This window comes from Glycine soja, chromosome 16, assembly GCF_004193775.1.
Source record: "Glycine soja cultivar W05 chromosome 16, ASM419377v2, whole genome shotgun sequence".
Taxonomy (NCBI): domain Eukaryota; kingdom Viridiplantae; phylum Streptophyta; class Magnoliopsida; order Fabales; family Fabaceae; genus Glycine; species Glycine soja.
The window spans coordinates 9,131,933-9,146,722 of record NC_041017.1 but is presented as its reverse complement, the minus strand read 5'-3'; positions in this window follow the sequence as shown (position 1 = coordinate 9,146,722).

Here is a 14,790-nt window from a genome sequence, read left to right as displayed (position 1 = left end):
TGATGAACCATGTTGCTTTAATGAAAATCTGAATTGATTCGACCCTATGTTCTACTGAATGACCTGTGTAAAATTTGCAATACTTCAACAATGTATCATTCACATACATCCATGCTTATTTTTCTTTTCACATTGGTTGCATTGCCATTGCATTCTTTCCTTGAATTCAGAACTGTAATCATTGTAATCAAAAGGAAAGAACGAGCTTTACGGCACCCTTACTAAACGCGTGCCATAGCTAAAGTAATGAGTGAAATAAAGGAGGTGCAAGAGCAAATGAAGGCTGACATGGAGGCCATGAAAGAGCAAATGACCACAATGATGGAAGCCATGATGAGTATGAGAAGGATGATGGAGGTCAATGCAGCTACAATTGTTGCCTCAAGTACCGCCATAGAAGTGGACCCGACCCACCCACCTAGCTTCAATCAAGTAAATCATCCAGCCTTGGATGTGGTAGGTCAGGGAGGCAAAACGTTAGGAAGTGCAGGCGACCCCCATTTTGTACAGGTTCAGAACAAGCATTCCTTCCCACTATATGGCTTGCCTCCTAACTATACACCACCCAATGTTGCACACACTCCTGATGAGAATGTTGACAACCCGTACCCATACCCATTGAGAGCCAACAACCCCAATCTGATCATGCACATGTCTCTCAACCCATGGAGAGACACATGAAGCACCCTGAGACCACAATCTAGCCGACTTCGAACCTTACCCCGGATATGCCACTGAGGGGCAAGCAGTTAGTAGTGTACCCCTACCAAACACTTTAGGGGCCCTCAATATCGCCCGCAACCACAACCCTTGCATTTTGCGGTGGGAAGAGTCCCTCCTGCTATGATGGAAAGGGAGAAATTTGATCATATAGAGGAAAGGCTAAGGGTCATTGAAGAAGGTGGAAATTATGCCTTTGCTGACATGGCAGAGTTGTGCCTAGTGCCCAATGTGGTCATTCCTCTGAAGTTCAAGGTGTTGAGCTTTGATAAGTACAAGGGGACTACATGCCCCAAGAATCACTTGAAGATGTATTGCAGGAAAATGGGGGCATACGCAAAAGATGAAAAATTATTGATGCATTTCTTCCAGGAAAGTCTTATTGGGGCAGCCGTCACCTAGTACACCTATCTGAAGTCTTCCTGGGTCCGTTCCTAGAAAGACCTAATGGTTGCCTTCATTAGGTAGTATCAGTACAATTCTAATATGGCTTCGGATAGAATGCAGCTACAGAACATGTGTAAAAGGGAGCACAAATCTTTCAAAGAATATGCCCAAAGGTGGAGAGATCTGGCAGCTCAAGTAGTGCCCCTAATGATGGAAAAGGAGATGATAACAATGATAGTAGACACATTACTGGTGTTCTACTATGAGAAGATGGTGGGTTACATGCCTTCAAGCTTTGCCGATTTAGTGTTCATTAGTGAAAGGATCGGAGTGGGTTTGAGAAGAGGCAAATTTGATTATTCTGTTTTGATGAATAGGAAGCTTGGGGCAAATGGAGAGAATAAGAAGGAGGGAGGAACCCATGTTGTGACTGTCATTCCTACATGGCCAAATTTCCCACCAGCTTAACAATATCAATACCTAGCCAATATCAGCCTTTTTTCATTACCCACCACTCTATCAGCCAAGAACACCCAATCATCCATAAAGGTCACCCCTAAATCAGCCACAAAACCCACTTGTTGCACATCCGATACCAAACACCACTCTTAACATGAACCAAAACACCAACCAGGGAAGGAATTTTCCAGAAAAGAAGCCTGTAGAATTCACCCCAATTCTAGTGTCGTATGCTAACTTACTCCCATATCTACTCAATAATGCAATGGTAGCCATAATCCCGACAAAGGTTCCTCAACCTCTATTTTCCTGAGGATACAACTCAAATGCAACATGTGCTTATCATGGAGGAGTTCTAGGGCATTCTATTGAGCATTGTATGACCCTGAAACATAAGGTGCAAAGTCTAATTGATGTAGGGTGGCTAAAATTCGAGGAGGACAATTGCTTGTGAATTCTGACATTGTCAAGCAACACTATGCGTGGAGCAATTTGAAGGTTGTTGTTAGATGTCTCCAATGACTCATTAGGATTTTCAAGTTTATGCCATTACTGTAAACAACAATCACAATGCTAATAATATGGATAAATTTGATGTCCTTGTCCCTCATTCTCTCATAATTACATCTTTGCTTATTTAACTTTCACTAGAATGTGAATGTAAGCTGTTGGTTTGTTTGCTCAAGTGATCTACGCTCCTGAGTTGATCTCTAAGTCTATTCAATCAGAAATTGCTCGTGATCCATGTTTGGTGAGGGTGTCGTAAACGACGAGTAAAGTAAAAAGTAAAAAAAAAGTTTGATTGACTATGTTACAAATCAAAAATAAGAAATACAGACATTCATGTGACCTCATTTTTCTTAAAAGTTGCCTTTTTGAGAGAAAAGTGAGTTTGTCAAGAACAAGAGTCATTTGATTTAATCTGTCAATTGAAAATCCTTTAAATATTTATCGTCCTTGGAAATTCATTTTTGAGAACCTGCACGGTTTCTTTTATTTTTCCTTGCTAGAAGGTCATGACAAATGACATGAATAGATACCTCAAAGTCTTACACTGGGGCAATGAGAGGCACCATGCATGAGCCTCAACAAACCTAGGGACAAATCAGAAGTTCTCACCCGATAGGTTGAAAACCCGAAAGGGCGGCCTAAGCAAAAATTAGGGTTGATAAAAAATAAAAAATAGAAAGAATCAAAGACATGTTTATCAGGGGTTTGGTCCCAAAATCCAAACTACATAAGTATCTAGTCAAGATTTGAAATGACACATGGTCGTGTTTCAACATCCCAAACACTAATTTATCCCTTGCTACCCCCTCCGAGCCAAAGCATATTTGTTTTCTAGAAACAACACAAAAAAACAAAAATTAGGAACCCTGAGTAGGAACCACCGCTAAACTGGCGGGAAGAGCAATGCAAACAACACATGCATGAAGTTGGGCAACAATGAAAGGAAAAAGAAAATAAAATCAACCAAAGGTGAGTAAAGAAAAAGAGAGATAAAAGATCTCCCAATTTTACAAGGAAGGCACAAAAGTGCAATAAGGATTAATGTATAAGACAAAAAGAGTAGAGCCCGACCCAAGAGTTGAAAGGAACAAAAGTACACGCAAGACTCACAAGGTTTTTACTCTATATAACCCTCAAACACTCTTTGAGCCTCTCTAATCCTTTCTTTCATAGCCCTCTTACCCATGATCACGTTACAAGCTCAATAAAGCCCATGTGGATCAAGGAATGACTAATTTTGCTTTTAAGTTGGGGTTCTAGAATGAAACTTGCACACACTTGTTATTGTTGAAAAAATATATATAAACAAAAGAGAATCCTCAAGGTTTCGCACTTGCACATTCGAGAAGGAAACTCATTTGACTAGGAGCTCGTGGAAAATACCCAATACAATTATGATAGTAGGGTACATTTGATGTTAGTCACTCATGAAGACTCCTTAGGATTCCTTTTGAATCCAAGGGTGGCCTTTGTTGTATAAATTCTTTCGGGATCAACCCATGTCATCAAGTTTCAGCGGGATCGACAGACCCTTGGTATCACTCTACGATCTTAAATCGAGAAAGTTTCACTTGCTCACATACCAAAGTGTGACAATCCATTGCCATCCTTCAATGGGGCGCACACTTGATCCCAAAGCCTTAAGTTTTCTTGTTGTGCAGAATAATCAAAGTTTTTAAAAAAGGAAACGGGAAAACCCTAGGATCGATATTTTGGTTGATTGATTAAATGTCAAATGGCTCTATTGTCGTCACTCCAAAATTTTCAAGTGACTAAATCAAACAAAACATACACTTTGAGGGAGTCCCCGAAGAGATTTGCAAAAAGATAGGATAAGGTCTGATGAGTTATCATGTCTTTCAGAAAGAGAGTTAATCTGTGTTTTCCACAAAAAGAAAAAAGCAAAAAAAAAATCAAATCAAAATCACAAAAATAGGAAAGAATTTCATGAGCATTACACAATTTTCATGATTCAAAACCTTTTGCATTACTAGCATTTCAAGATGAAGGTTACATGCATCTGCATCCCAAAAATCATGTTCATATTAGGCTATAAGTGCATAGATTTCTCTTTATATACCAATTTCCCAAATCTAATGCCCTATCTTTGGAGTTTAGGATGAGAGGCTCTCTCAAAGAGTTAATCGCTTGCTTTCTCATAAGGTTGAGCCCTTTGGTACTAGTACCTATTGGCTTGTTTCATAGGACTCAACGTCCTTCGCCTTTATCTTTCGCAGGACTCAAAGTCCTCACTTTTATCTTTCATAGGACTCAAAGTCCTCGCTTTTATCTTTCACAATGTCTCAATGTCCTCGCTTTTATCTTTCATAGGACTCAAAGTCCTTGCCTCTATCTTTCATATGACTCAAAGTCCTCTGTCTTTATGCTTTCATAGGACTCAAAGTCCTCTATCATTTACATTTCAAATACTTCAATGTCTTCAGTCATTTACGCTTTCAAAAAACTACAATGTCTTCATTTACATTTCAAAGACTTCAATGTCTTCAGTCATTTACGCTTTCAAAAGACTACAATATCTTCATTTACATTTCAAAGACTTCAATGCCTTCAGTCATTTATGCTTTTAAAGACTACAATGTCTTCATTTACATTTCAAAGACTTCAATGTATTCAGTCATTTACGCTTTCAAAAGACTACAATGTCTTCATTTACATTTCAAAGACTTCAGTGTCTTCAGTCATTTACGCTTTCAAAAGACTATAATGTCTTTCAAAGACTTCAATGTCTTCAATCATTTATGCTTTTAAAAAACTACAATGTCTTCATTTACATTTCAAAGACTTCCATGTCTTTCGTCTTTTACACTTTTATAAGACTTCAAAGTCTTTGGTCTTTTTATAGGACTTAATGTCCTTGTCTTTGTGCTTCATAGGACTCAATATCCTCTGTTTCTATGCTTAGAAAAAAAAACTTCAAAAGTCTTCTACTCTATAGGACTTCAATGTCCTTTTGTTTACAGGTTTTTCTTCCTTGGTTTTCGCCAGTTGCCTAGTGAAATAACAAGGTCACTCGAACGAAACTAGTGTCCTTATCTTTACTTCCCTAATTTTGTCCAGGGACTATAATTGATGTTTTTGATTCTCGCTAGCCAAACTGCATCGTTCGATACCAGTCACCGCACAAAACGAAGGATCATTCAATGTTTTGATCAAGAATGGGAAATATGCCAAAAGGAGGGGCAAAATGGTCTTTTCATTGAGTTTCCTGGCCCCTCGCTCGCCCAGAATAGCCTCTAGCTCGCCTGGGCCACCAAAAGACTTCCATGTTAAGTAACCAGCTCGCCTGGGCGAGTCAATTGCTTCATGGCTAAGTCTCAGCTCGCCTGGGCGAGCTACCGTGGTCCCAAATGCTTGTTTTTCCTATAAATAGGCGTGAAGGAAGGCTGATCAAGGGGTTGGAAGGTCCAGAAGGTTAGGAATTGAGAGAAGAGAGAAAGAAGAAGAAGAAAGAAAAGGAAACAAGGCCGAAGCGCTACCAAATCGCGACCATGATCATTCCTTACTTTGTTTCTTGTTTGGCGTTCTTCATGCGACCGCCGGTTAGTTTTTATTTTTGAGGATTGAATGTGATCTATGTGGGGTCCCCCTTGTTAATTTGTGCTAATTCATCTTCTCCATCTATCATCGTCAATTTCAATTTCTTTGTAAAGTTCAATCTTAAACCGACCACTAAGTGTTGTAAAGTTGTCTTTGAAAAGATTTAAAGGTAATAAACAAAACCAAGATAAAACTAACGCATAACTAACTTTTTTTTATTTATCAAATATCACTTGAGAACATTTCAAGGTCCAACGCCTTAACGATTCTCTCCATTTTTGAAAATTTAAAACATTATTTCATGGTCCAACGCCTTAAATGACTTTTTGTTCGCAAATAAAATGAATCTTTTAAAAACATAAAAATCAATTTAACACACAAACATTTAGACTTAAAGAACTACATAGGTCTGAATTCCTCATCGCACCTGAGGATATGTAGGAGCAAGGGGCATCCCCCTTGTCGACCCCAAAAAAATAAAAAAATATAGAAAGGGAAAATACATAATTTTGAAGTCATGTTTTGCACACTCGATCAAAGGCTGCCGTCCCTTGTGACGAGCACGTGGGGTGCTAATACCTTCCTTATGTGTAAACAACTCCCGAACCCTTATTTTCAATATTCGTAGACCCCTTTTTGGTTTTTCTAATATTTTTCTTGAATAAACGTTGGTGGCGACTACCACGCGTTTTCCTTTTTGGAAGACACTCCTTTGGCTTTTGGCCTCGCCTTCCCGTCATAGGGTAGGTTGCGACAAAGGTATCTAGAACAATATCGGTTTCAAATATAACCGATGTTGACTGAGCACACACAACATTGGTTTTTAAAAAATTGACGTTAAATGAGTATTGAAAATATCAATTTTATAAAAACCAATGTTGAAAATCGATGTTAGTGATGACATTTTATTTACAAAAATGCCATTGCATTTTGTAAAATCGATTTTGACAAAAAATCGATTTTTGTCAAAATCGACATTAACTGGGTGATGTTAAATACTATTTTAGTAGTAGTGAAATTATCACTTAGAATTTTATATTATATTTTTGACAAATATATTGTTATAATATTGTACAAAACAATGTCATTTACCTGAAGCATGTAGCTATAATATTCATGACATGATATATTTTGTTTGTTATCATTTTTTGTGTTCAAGTCCCAACTATATGTCCCAAAAGGAAACAATAAAAGATATTGCAAAGGATCATAATACCCCACAGTTTCTTGAATCTTCATTAAATTTCGATCATGCCTTACCATGCTGATATCTCGGTCACTTGTCATTGATTCTGCATCTCCATCGATAATAACTGCGGCAACTTGTGGTGAAGTTGGGAGTTGATATTATGGTTGATTAGCAAGCCACTCTTTAACGAGTAAGCTACATTCTTGAACATTTGGACGTAGTGAAAGTTGTCTAAATACATGCACAAAAGGATTGTATCGATGGAGTATATATTGCAACTTATAAACCATAGGTTGGTGAAGTCGAGGGTTTTCCAACATTCTATTTTGTAACTCATGCTCTGTATCATAGATGTACAATTGCAAAAACGTGGCCTAGAAGCCTTGTGTGGATAAAATCCTCCTATGTTGTGATACATTGCCCCTTGAGCTTGAAAAGTATATATACCACGTCCAGTTCCAAAATGCTTTCATCAATATGAACACCAAATGAAATGAATGAAAGTACATGATTGTAACTTCTAATATGCTGCCTAAAATGTCCTCCTTCTAATGAAGTGTCTTAAAATATTTGAAGCAACTCTTGTGGAGAACTAACATATGAAAATGACACATTTCCACCAAAGAAACACATATCACGCGATTCATGATAAAACAATAGTGCATGACAACATCTACATGTACTTGGAGTAGGCAATTGAAATTTGAAATGACCATTCTTACAGTATTTTGAAAATTCCGGGCACTATTATGAGTTTGTCAAAATCTACATTGCAACTCTACATTATAAAAAAACCTTACACTTTATTTAAATTAGAAGAAATTTAATGGATTTCTTATTAACATAGGATTGTAAAATAGTTTGACTTTATCTACATTGATATGGACTAATATTTATTATTTTTATTTATAGTATTTGAAATTGAAGAAGAAGCAATTATTTAAAATGATCTAAAACACTATTAAAATTAAAATTGCTAACAAATATGGTCATCGATGCTTTTTTTTGTTGTTATATTAGTATATGTGCAACTATATTGGTATTGTAAAGAGTTTGTGTTATAACGTCTGAGATGGTAAGGTAATAATAAAAATAACATAAAATAGTATAAGACAAAAGCAATCACCAGACCTTGATTGTTAGTTGTGTTCTTAGTATGATCAGTTAACATGTCTACTTCCATAATATCTGAGTTGCTTTCTGGTTAAAAAAATGCATACACTTAATATGTGTAAGTTGACATAAATGTATCAAAGTATATGATAGTTTGTGATAAAAGTATTATAGTGACCTATGTCACTAACATGCCTATTGTTTGGTCCTGCTTTGTTGTAATTGTTTACCTAAAAACCTGTGTGTTCAAATAAAGAAAAAAAATATTAATAAGAAATAAAAAATAACTATACATGAATTATTATAAATCAATAATAATAATTAAATTTATAAATTCAAATGATAGAAATTTTTTTATTGGTATTAATAATGAAAATGATAAAATTTTAATTGACATTAAAACTTGTAAAAATATATACATGAATTTGAGAACTTTTATTGATTGACATAAAATATGATTTTAAAATAATTTGTTTAAATATAGTATAACATAAATACACATGCAATAAAAATAACTTTTAAAAGTTTTTTCAATGACATATATAGACCATAATAAAAGTGTTGTACTAAATTTATGGAATATTGACATTCCTATCTTTTGATCCTACTTCATCCTCATTGGTTCCTTGAAACCTTCTTGATTCAAGATTACATCCTATACGTTATGTAAACAAAGAAGAACTATTAATAGCCAAAAAATAACAACTTATATGTCTAATTAGTTATATTATTTTATAGTATTCCTTTATAAACAATAATTATTCTTTCTTTCTTCGTACCCCATTGCCCGGAGGCTCTTCGCTATGCGAAGGTATGGGGGAGGGATGTTGTACGCAGTCTTACCCTTGCATATGCAAGTTTTTATTTAATTCAAAGAGAGCACTGTTTTTCAAACATAAAATTTAAAAATGAAAACATTTTTATTATATTTTATGAGTTTGGCATGTATGTATTTTATAAATATGATTTTTAAAATTGGTTTACAAATTTAGAATATTTTTAAAAACATTGTTCCATTTAATTTTCTGTTCTTCATATTTTTAATCAATTTCATTTTAATTTAACAAATATGTGTGTGTGTTGTAAAATCAAAATGAGTTTTAAAAATAAAAAAAATATAGCATTCATTTTAAGTAGGCCAGACTAAGACTTAGAAAAAAAGCCTATAACAAGTAAATAGACCATTCTTCAGCTTAGTAAAAGTGAGGTAGACCAGGCTCAGACCCGCCAAAGTCTGGCCTAGCTTGTTTCCTCCTCTACTGTCAAGGCTACCCGACTTTGCAAGTACGCTCCAACACAAGAGATCAACAAGAGCTAACAAAGTTTCCACACTAAGTGTCTCAAACCCTTAAGGTCTAGGCTAAACTTGTCGTGAATCCCACGTCTTTGGTTCACATCTATTTAATATAACTCAAATATTATAATACATGTATAAAACATTCATGCACACAATGATTCCACTAAACCTCACATAACACATAGGTGAGCCCATCCTTGCTCCTCATAGACTTGTTCACTCATAGTCAAAATACAACTCGGGCCCATTCTCGCCATTCCATAGGCTAGGTCTCCCATCTCAATGGCATCCAATAAAATTTCCTACATTATACTTATACATTATGCATAAAAAATTCAGATCTACACTTATAGATATACATTATACATCTCATGGCATGTCAATCATGCAATTAAAATGAATAATTTGCATAAGAAAATTGAATACTATCATATTCAAATAAAAAATTGAATTCTAGACTCGAAGTTGACCAAATGCATCAAAGTTTACCAATGTTAATTGGACACACAAAGTTGAGTAGATGCATAACACTAGACACAAGCTACTTGATGTAACTCACTAGACACGAGTCATCAGATGCAAGGTCTGAAAAATTGAACATTGGGAAAAAATTTATAATGAACAAAATGTTGTAACAAAATTTTATGTTAAATTTAGAGCCTCCCAAAGGATCCCAAACACCCAGAAACATACTTTAAAGTTTTAGGGACAATTTCTAATACTTACAAGGTTGTTCCAAGGCAAAAACAACATATAATTGTCACAAATTGATATAATTTCATCAATGGCCTGTTGAGGTTGGACTTCCATAGGTGGATCCATTTTTCTTCTATCAAAAGTTAAGAGCGGGATATGATCCTGAGTGCTTTTCTTTTTGTCTCTTTTCTTCAACTTTGCTCTTTCTGATTCAGGTCCTTCTTCTGAAGTTGAATGCAAACATTATTATGTTCCAAGAGTCAACTAATGAGGTTGCATCCTAACCAGGTTTTTATATATTGGCCACATCTACATTGGTGTATCTAAGGCTACTATCACATTAGAAGGAAGAGCCTTGTAGGCTTTATAAGGAGTATGTGCAAAATCATACCTCGTCCATTCTGGTATAGCGACAGTGATAACCTTACATGGTTGGACGGGTCCATGAAGATTGATCTCTAACACTGGAAGCCTTTTGTAAGTATTCTACCTATTTTTAGAGAAGAAGGCAATAAAAAATCTTTCTAGTTCTATCAGAAGGGATTTTATTTTCTTGTTATGCTTGAACTTGTCCAAGTTGATAGGAGATGGGGGTGGACGCTGCCTAGGTGGTAAAGGTGGATGACATTGTTGTGGTGAGATGATATCATTAGAAGACATATCATCACTACTAGATCCTTGAGAAGGATAGGGTGGAGTCCACTCCTTGTCAAAGATGGCAGGATTTTCCCTTTTTGCCCTTGTCTTCATTTTTCTTGGCATAACAGATGCAAAGATGGGTTCTTTGCTAGATGCAGCTGCCTGGTCAACTTTTGCTTTCTTTGAAGCAGAAGGAGCTTGTTTTTGATCTACAACCTTCCTCTTTCGTTGAAGTTGAGGAACTTCTTCATCTTTTGTCTCATTGAGGTCTTTGTGTTTAATATAGGTGTTCTTTTCAACAAATTACTTCTTTGGACTTCTCTTTGTTGGAAGGAATGGATGCTTGTTGGAGAGAATAGATGCAAGGGTGGACTTATGCTTCTTCTTTGTCCTCTGCTCTTTCCTAAGAACTTTTTCCTCCTCCTTAGTTTTTTGTGCTTACCTTATGATTCACTTTTTGTTGGCTTGTTTAGACATGGCTCCAAACTGAGATAAAGCATTATCCTCAACAGCTAGCACAGTCTTGATACGCTTCTTCCTTCTCTTGTTTAGCTTTACCTCGTCCAACCTAGGAACCTTTCTTTGAGATATTTTTATATCCAAGGCAATCATGGACCCTTTAATCGTATTCTCATTCTTGCTTGCATCGCCTAGTGCATTGAAGACTTGGTAAAATCCTTGCTAGCACATGATTTTGTTGAGCATAGCAACATAATAGAAGTCTTCAAGGCTACCCATGGTCTTTGTGATGCACATAATATTGAGGTAGATGGTGTGAGACAAGTTTAATGGTATGCATTCCATTAGATGAAAAGCACGAACTTGTGCAGGTTTGATATGGAATCCTTGGACCCTATTTTTTGCAGTACACTTTTATTGCAAACATTTTGCCAAATCTTTGCTTGACCATTGAGCAGGTTATACACCACTTTCTTCTTGCCTTGGAGGAGTTTCCTTTGTATAAGGACTTTGGAACATATTCTTCATAGTTCTTTTCCTAATTGATGTTGTATTTGCTGCTTTCCCTCATGCAACCAGTGACTTGTGTAATGGACTCCATGGATAAAGTCACTGTCTTGCCAAGAATAGTGGAGACTATGGCATAGGTAGTTTTGAACTTAGCTTTGTGCCATCCAATCATTACTCTGTATTAGGTTCCATCCACTTTCTTAGATTCCTTATTTAGTCCAAGGTATGTGGTTGGATGCATTGGTGTCTTCATTTCCTTTGCATCGTCCAATGTTGAATTTCTTCAACAACTCTTTCACATACTTGGCTAATGAATACATATATGCCTTTGCTTGTTTGATTGATTTGTAGACCAAGGAAAAATTTCATCTCCCATCATGCTTATTTCAAACTCTGTTTGCATCATCTTAGAAAAATTTCATAGGTAGTTTCATTAATAGCCCAAAAAATAATGTCATCAACATAAACTTGAATTAAAATAAACTGAGTCATAGTTTTTTCAAAATAGAGTTGTATGCACTTTTCTTTTTTCAAAACCATTTTCTGTCAAAAGGTAACTAAGCTTTTCATAACAAGCTCAAGGAGCTTGTTTCAATCTGTATAAAGCTTTATTAAGTTTGAAAACATGATGAGGAAAAATATCACTCTCAAATAAAGGAAGTTGTTCCGCATAAACTTCCTTTTGGATGAGTTCATTCAGAATTGCGCTTTTTACATCCATTTGATATAGCTTCATATTTTTATAAGCAATAAATGACAATAGAATGTGTATTGCTTCAAGATGAGCAACATGAACATAGGTTTCAGTGTAATCAATGCATTCTTGTTGTGCATATCCTTTAACAACTAACCTTGCTTTGTTCGTCGCAACCTTATCGTCCTCATCCAACTTGTTTCCAAACACCCACTTAGCTCCAACAGCTTTTTTGTCCTTGGGTAGTGTTAGTCGTCTTATACGACTAACTTTTGTATAGAAAACTTTTACAAAATGCATATAAATCCCCAATTTAAAGTTCTTTTGTAGGATTGTAAATAAATTTTGCTTTGTTTTGATCTTTGTTCATTAGAAGCCTCTTTATATGGAATTAATGCTAAATTTTCTTCAATTTCAGGCAAAAAAGAAGCAAATTTGAAGAAGTTCCAAAGAGGATGTCGCGCTAAGCGAGCTTCGTGCGCTTAGCATGTATCAGCGACTAAGCCCAACACAAGAGCGCTTAGCGAGTCAAGGGAATCTGGAAGGGAATCTACCACGCAAGCTCGCGCTTACCGCGATATCAGCTTGCTAAGCGAGTCGTCTATCGCTTTCCAGGCTTAGCGTGAGATTGGCGCTAAGCTCATATTCACTTACTCGCACTAAGCACGAAAATGGCGCTAAGCGCGACGTCTAGATTTTTTGAGCTCTTTTTAAGCCTGATTTGCACAGAATTGGAAAAAAGGATTTTTTTGAAGAGAATAATCACCACAGTGAGCTCTTGGGTGTGAACTTCAGAGAATGAAGAAGCAGAGCAAGGAGCCAAGTTTCCAACTTTTAGAGAGATTAGGGAGCTTTTGAGTGATTGTGAGGTGCCAAGAGGTGGAGGAGACATTCCTCCTCCTGTGTAAGCAAGCAATTTCTCTTGATTCTCTTTCTTTATTGTAAAAGGAGCTTCCTTGCCATGGAAGGCTAAAACCCTCAGTTGGGGATTTCTATTGAACAATTGATGTAAAACCTTTTTCATATCTAATTAAGTGTGTTTTATGTGTTCATTACTTCTATCGGTGCTTGATTGTTGCATGCTTTTGGTATGATCACCCATTGGTGTGTGTTGTTAGGAACTTTAGCATTGGGAAATGTACTGTTTCCTTAGAACTTGATAGAGCAAGGCTAGATAACTAGATTGCTAGGGATAAGGTGCAGGGTTTTAGTTTTTATTATATTGTGATTATAGTGCTGTTTATATTAAGCCGAGTTCAACAAGAGGGATCTGAGAATGAAGTTTAGTTTAAATTAGTCTAAACTTGCGAGACATCGAGGTTTAGTACTTGAGCCTTCAGCATAGAACACAGGAACATCCTTAATTAGAGAAACATCTTTAATTGCATCAACTTGTTTAGTAGGAAGACCCAAGGCTTTTAGATCACTGTTTTCACACTTATTTGCTCATGTTTACTGCTTTTCAATTAGGATATATCATACTTTTACTTCAATTCACATTTATTAATTTCAGTTTACAAAATGCCTGATTATTGAACAAAACTTTGCTAAATAAACAAGTTCCCTGTGTTCGATACTCGGATTATTCCGTTTTAATTAAATACTTGACGACCCGGTGCACTTGCCGGTTAAACCACTTCCGCATAAAACGAGTAATTACAAATTTTGGAAAAAGGAACTGTGGAAGGGGGTCAACAGGTAGTTCCACTAGTTTCCATACATCATTCTTCTGAAACTGATCGAGCTCCTCTTACATGGTTTTCACCTAGTTCTCATCTTGCATTGCCTCATTTATGTGTTTGGTTTCAGTTGGCGAGATCAACGTCATATGACCCTGAAGTCTGAGGGATGCTCTGGTTTGGACATTTTTTGTTGGATCACCAATGATTTGGCTTTTTGGATGGTTCTTTCTCATATTGAGTCTAGTTGGTTCTCTTATCTCTTCTTGTGGGCTGTTTAGTGTTGGATTGGATACTGCATTTACTATATTGTGGATGGATGACACAAAGTTTTAGATTCCATCATCCAGTTTTAGACCCATAAAGGACTCATCCAGCTTTTATAATTCTTTATCAGGCTTGGTGTCATTAAACCTCACATGGATAACTTCTTCAACTACTAAGGTTCTAGATTTATATACTCTATATGCCTTTAATGTTTCAGAGTATGATGCAATCCTACCCCACAAAGGCATTGGATAGAAGACTCCAAATAGATTGGGCCAAAGATCCAAAGGAAGGCCCTAGGGTAGATTTCGAGCCCATAGGCTAAGTATGAGCCCGCTTATCTTTGTAAATATTAGAATATGTTTTTCCTTCGTTTGGGCCTTGTATTTTGGCCATTCTAGTAGTATAGGGTTTTAGCCTTGTATTTCGAGGCATTTTGAGTAGTCTTTGTAGTAGGGATTTTTTTGTATTTTCATGTATTTTGTCATGGGGGTGAGCTTAGTTATTATAGGGGGTGTGTAGCTAAGCTCCAGCTTCTCATCTCAAGGAGGTGAGCTTAGCTATTAGAGAGGTATGTGTAGCTAAGCTCTAGCTTCTTTAGGAATCTTCTTAT